This window comes from Doryrhamphus excisus, chromosome 5 (genome assembly GCF_030265055.1).
Source record: "Doryrhamphus excisus isolate RoL2022-K1 chromosome 5, RoL_Dexc_1.0, whole genome shotgun sequence".
NCBI classification, from domain to species: Eukaryota; Metazoa; Chordata; class Actinopteri; order Syngnathiformes; family Syngnathidae; genus Doryrhamphus; species Doryrhamphus excisus.
In genome coordinates, this window is record NC_080470.1 from 16,115,650 (window position 1) to 16,122,026 (window position 6,377).

Sequence of the window (6,377 nt, forward strand, 5' to 3'; positions counted from 1 at the left end):
TTTTAAAAATCCTTTCTGTACGTTTAAGAAATGATTTCTACTCTAGAATGTTAAGTGTAGCATTTACATATTTTGTATTTAAAGGTGGATCATATTTGTAAATAAAAAAATTACTATTTTTAACTAAAGCGCCTTTATGGATATTCATATTTAATACATTGTTGCCATTTAATCGAACTGTGGTGAGACCAGCCATTGTTTGGTCTAGAGACAGTGCCATTGAGGAAAAGACAGGAAACAGAACTGGAGGTAGCAGAGATGAGGATGCTGAGGTTCTCATTGGGAGTGACCAGGATGGATAGGATCAGGAAGGAGTCCATCAGAGGGACATTACATGTTAGAGGCCTTGGAGATAAAGTCAGTTATCGGCCAGACTGAGATGGTTGGGACATGTCCAGAGGAGAGATAGTGAATATATTGGTAGAAGGATGCTGCCAGGTAGGAGGTGTAGAGGAAGACCAAAGAGGAGGTTTATGGATGTAGTGAAGGAGGACATGAGAGTAGTTGGTTTGAGAGAGACAGAAGCAGAAGACAAGGGTTGGATGGAGAAGATTGGTTTGCTGTGGTGACCCCAGAAGGGAAAAGCCCAAAAAGGAAGAAGAAGCCGTCGTCATTTAATAGTTATCGTGTGTGTTTGTGTAAGCCACTAGTGGCCAAACCTTTTTCTCCAGCAAGGGCCGCAAAGTGAAATATTTTCCAATATGCTTAAAAGTTATATATATTAAGAATATGTGCTGTTTTTTTCATTTTCCAAATAATTCAACTTTCTTCTTAAGTTATTTTTTTCTGATATGACTTTCCCTCCAACCTAATTTTACAAAAATAACTTAAAACTGTTTTTCAATATTTTAACTTGAAGCTACTAAAAAGATGTAATATTACAATTTTAACAAGAAAAAAGTAGTGCATTTACAAGAATAAACTCATAATATTATGAGGAAAAACAATGAAAACACATATTTCATAATACACAAATTACACAAATATTAGTCAATGACAACACAATTGAACACAAAATGCAGTTTTTAAATTAAACGTTTTATTATTAATGGAGAAAAAATCCAAAGCTCCATGTCCCTGTGTGAAAAAGTGATTGCCCCCTAAAGCTAATAAGTATTTGCGCCCCACTTAGCAGCAACAACTGCAATCAAGCGTTTGTGATAACTTGCAATGAGTCTCTTACAGCGCTATGGAGGAAGTTTGGCCCACCATCTTTGCAGAATTGTTGTCATTCAGCCACATTGGAGGCTTTTCCAGCATGAAGCCTTTTTAAGGTCATGCCACAGCATCTCATAGGATTCAGGTCAGGACTTGGACTAGGCCACTCCAAAGTCTTTGGTCTTTGGTTTCTCTTCAGCCATTCAGAGGTGGACTTGCTGGTGTGTTTTGGATCATTGTCCTGCTGCAGAACCCAAGTTGGTTTCAGCTTGAGGTCACCAACAGATGGCCAAATATATTTAGTTAAACAGCAGAACTCATGGTTCCATTTGGCACAGCAAGTCTTCCAGGTCCTGAAGCAGCAAAACGGTCCCAGACCATCACACTACCACCACTATATTTTGCAGTATCTGCTTTCCCAAAGGTCTTGGGGATCATCAAGATGATTTCTGGCAAAATTGCGACGAGCCTTAATGTTCCTTTTGTTTAGCAGTGGTTTTGGTCTTGGAACTCTGCCATGCAGGCCATTTTTGCCCAGTGTATCTCTTATGGTAGAGTCATGAACACTGACCTTAACTGAGGTATGTGAGGCCTGGAGTTCTTTGGATGTAGTTGTGGGGTCTTTTGTGACTTGGGATAATCTTGGTAGGCTGGATGCTCCTGGGAGGGTTCGCCAATGTTCCATGTTTTGGCCATTTGTGGATAATGGCTCTGACTGTGGCTGGCTATTGTGTACACGTGTGTGACAAAAAAGTCAGGAAGGAGCAAACACTTTTCACACCACCACAAGTAGGTAAAAGGTTGGGACACCCCTGGTGCCGAAGGTATACTTTGATTCCAAATAATGCAGAGCGAGTTGCTGCTGAGCATCATCATCATCATCATCATATAGCATAGCGAGGGTGATAGTGCCAAAATGATAAGCGCCTTCATATCAGATGTGCCTTTGAACGGCAACTTTGGAGTGTCACCCAGCCACCTCCACGGCTCGTCTAAGGCAGATAAAGCTGACTGGCAGCCAGGAGAAAGAGACTTGTGTTCTTGCACGTTTACAATAAAAATGTTTCTGTGACAGCGGGTCCAAGGTTAGCAGCTACGTTGATGGTGCTGCTCACTGCCCTTTATCAGCTCCACGCCAGCGCCAACCATCGCGGACTTTCATCTTTTATTGCTGTCATCTTTGCAACAATTACAAAACATTCTCCTCATACAAAAAGAACAACGCTCATTGGCTTCAACTGTCCAGTGGCGTGGAAATATTTTGATTAAATGATGATTAACAAGCTATAAAAGCTGTAAGAAGTCCACACAAGTTCAAGTGCAGGGCTTCTTTCAGTTTTTATTTAAATAGCAAACTTACCTTTCATATGCACAGTGCAGCACGCTTAAAAAAAAAAACATAAAAACTAAATATGTGATTAATTGGTTCCACATTTGACTGTGATACGTGAAACCTCCGCCAAGTAGGATTTGTTACAGTAAACCTCGGATATATCGGATTCAATTGTTCCCACTGGTTTTGTGCGATATAAGCGAAATCCGTTATATGCGTATACCGGAAAATGTCTGTTTTACGCATATATCGGATTTATATCCGGTATATGCGTAAATCAGATTTTATCCGTTATAAAAAGGCACTTCCTTGACTATGTTTCCAATGTACCTGGATGCGCAGGCAACGCTGCAAACGCTGCAAATGACGTCGTATAGCGGCCTGTCACGATTCGGCGAATCGGAGCGCCACGATGCGGCCATCCGATATATGCGAGGGAAATTTAATGGAAATGCATTGGAACGGGACTGGAGATTTTGTCCGAAATAGGCGAAATCCGTTATAAAAAATCCGATATATGCAATGAATTTTTATTGGAAATGCATTACAGAAAAATCGGTTCTTTTTTATCTGTCCGTTGTGAGCGAATTTCCCTTTTTTATTTGTTTTTTTTTTTTTTTTCTTTTGTCCCGTCCAGCCATTGGGGCAGATAGTATTGTTGATCTAAATGCCCTTACATGCTAGACAGATTTGCTCTGTGTCAGGAAAGGTGTTGGCTACAACTTCCCTGTACCATTAAATTTTATTTGCCGTTATTTGATGTCTTTGTTATGCCATTTGGGACGACCGGACCGGAGCAAGAAGAAGAACAGAAAAGAAGAAGAGAGAAGAGAAAGGTGGGGTCGGGGGGGGGGGGGGGGCAGTAGAGGGAGAGACAAAAACAGCAGCAACAAGAATTCCCAAAACAACAACAGTGACAAACAGAACAGTTAAATGTCAATGATGGCTAAGGGTCACACTGGAGATGATATCAGTGAAATGAAACAGTCCAACTTACCAGTAGCAATAGTAACGATGAAGACATGACCCATGATAGTAAACACAATTGCAACCATACAGTTACAGTAATTAAAATCTCACTGCTTGACATCATTATTACTGTAATAATAGCATACCAATACTATATAAACATCAGGGATAAGATAGTAGATTGTATAGAGAAGCACCCATGTGCTGTGAGTGCCCATATGGAGGTGTGTTGTGTATGTGAATGCGAGTGTGTGAATGTGTAATTGTCACTGAGAATGACAAAAGGAGAGAGACTGCCTTCTACCACCCAGCAAACCCCGCCCCGCGCAGCCAGGTCAAGCCCCCACCGCCAGAGATCCTCCGGCCCCGTGGGTGTGGGCAAAGCCAGGGCCGACTCCCCAAGACCCGCCCCCGAAGCAACTCCCCGAAGAGACCAGCAAGAGGCCATGGAGGAGCAATCCCAACCGGCAACAGGGCGCCAGCAGGCCGGAGGAGAGCCGCACCCCCGAGACCAGCGGGAGACCATACCCCACTAGGGCAGAAGGGCATCGAAGGCCACACACCGGTGGGCACAGGGGCGCCCCCGCCGGCCGGAAGGGTGCCCGTCCACGGCCGGAGGCACCGCCTCCCGCCCCCCACACACCCCCAGGAAGCAGAACCAGGCCCGCCCCAGGTAACCCCAGGCCCGACCACCGACATAGGACCGCCCCGGCCAGGACAGAAGAGGCCCGGGCACACTGCCTCATGGAGGACCGGGCGGTTGAGATGGAACACCCTACGCCAGACCCCCGCAGAGCCCCCCCGTATATCTACATGGCCACATACCCACATACACACCCACACATATACATATATATATATATATATATATATATATATATATATAATTATAATAAAACTAATCATTAATTATCTAAGTATTTAAAACAATAAATACATAAAATAAACAGACACATGCACACCCCATCCACTCAATACACACACATGCTGTGGACGTCCCCGGGTGGGGCGTCCGGGGCATCACAGGGCGGGGGACCCAGGGGTCCCAGACCCACAACCAGGCCCCGAGCCCAGGGAGGTACGGACCGCCAAGGCATAGCACCCCCAGACTCCCCTCGACCACAGCATCAGGGCTACTGCAGTGTGGCAGACAAAGGAGCGGGCGAGGGGAGGAGGCCCGCACATGAGCAAGCGGAGGGGGCGAGCAGGCGAGTGGTGAGGCGCTCCACTGCGCCGGCCGACATCCGCCGGGCAGCTCACCCCCGTGAGGGAGAGCCATAGCTCCAAGTCACGGGGAGGCCAAGCACCAGAGCCGAGGAGTTAAGACCAGCGCAAGGTCCCCGACGGACCCCACCATCCACCGGGAGGGCCAGCCCCCCCCCGCCCCCAGAACCAGCAGCGCTCCGCCCACGTACCGGAGAACCATCCCCGACGAGCCCTAAGGCAAGACTGGGGATGGGCAAAGACAGGGACAGCGATGCGGCAAAGCATAGGACCAGTGGCAGCAGACACCCAAACGCCCGAAAGAGCACCGCCCCCCCAGCAGGCCCCACCCCGAGGAGCATGCTCCCCATCCCCACACGCCACCCCGGCCCCCGTCCCCACGAGCAGGATCAGGTCCCCTCCCAACACACAGCCCGGTCCCCGCAGCAGCCACCACAGCGCAACAACCCCAAGCCACCACTGTAGACTTCAGGCCACCAGCAGCGCGGACCCCACTGCCTGGAGGCCGGTGAACGCCCCCCCAAGGGCACGTTGGCGCCCGCGACCCAGGACAGATCCAGGGAGGTAGCGCCAACCATGACACCAGAAGTCTTGAGCGAATTTCCGATATATCCGAGTCCGATATATCCAAGGTTTACTGTATTAATAAATTGAATATTTTGGGAGTTAAGGCCAACAAACCTGTTTACCACCTTGTAATAACACTTTTTAACAGAAACATGAACATACATGTCTTTTCTGTAGATAAGATATAAAAACAGATACAAAAAAACAGCTCAGTACTGCACCTATATTAAAACACCCCCAAAAACCTCCAACAAGGTTTCATGGTTCATGATAACATGTAATACTTGCAGTATTTTGGCCATTTTAAGCATTATTGGAACATCCTTCCTCAGGTCATTGATATAGAATATATCAATATAGAAACAAACGTCTACACCTAGCGTGAAAGAAAGACTTCTGGGGGATTTTAGCCCATCATCCACCATCCTCATGTGAAACACATATTTCTGTCCCTTTTCTGTGCATTCTAAAAGGAGAAAATGAGTTAGCATGAGCCAGCAACCACTGCATGTCATAGGAGACACCTACTTTGAAACCCTCTAAAATGTAATACTAAAAGTATCTTGCTGCATTTTAATGATTCAACTTCTTTCCATTGAGGCCCATTGATTTCACAGAGCTCGCTGATTGGACGCTTGTTCAATCAAGAACAGTAGCATAGAGTATGTGGGGTTGCTATTATAGTCATCACGGCAGACTTTGTGGGAGCCGCCGCCAACGCTGCCGCTGACTACAACCAAGGCTACCTTTGGACAAACCAGGAACCAGAACCGTATCTTTTTGAGCCTCCCTATATAGAGGATTAGCTAGAGGTTTTAGAAGCTGAGCAGACAAGACAAGAACCTGAACCATTTCCCCATATGAAGGGGGAGATAGTCAGAACCGGCAAGACTAAAAGTGGAGCTTGCCAAACCATGCTGACAGAAATTGAGTAATTCCGCTGTGCTGAGTGGCATACAGCGTTACCATCGATGGAAAAGCTTTGTGTGTATGGCGAGCAGGACTTTGCTCCAAGAGATCACATCACATTGAAGTAAGAATTGTTAGTCCTAACAAACACTGTAGCGATTCCTTCTTTCCACCTATCCAAAATAAACTGGAAAAGACGCCTCTGACCAGCTGGACC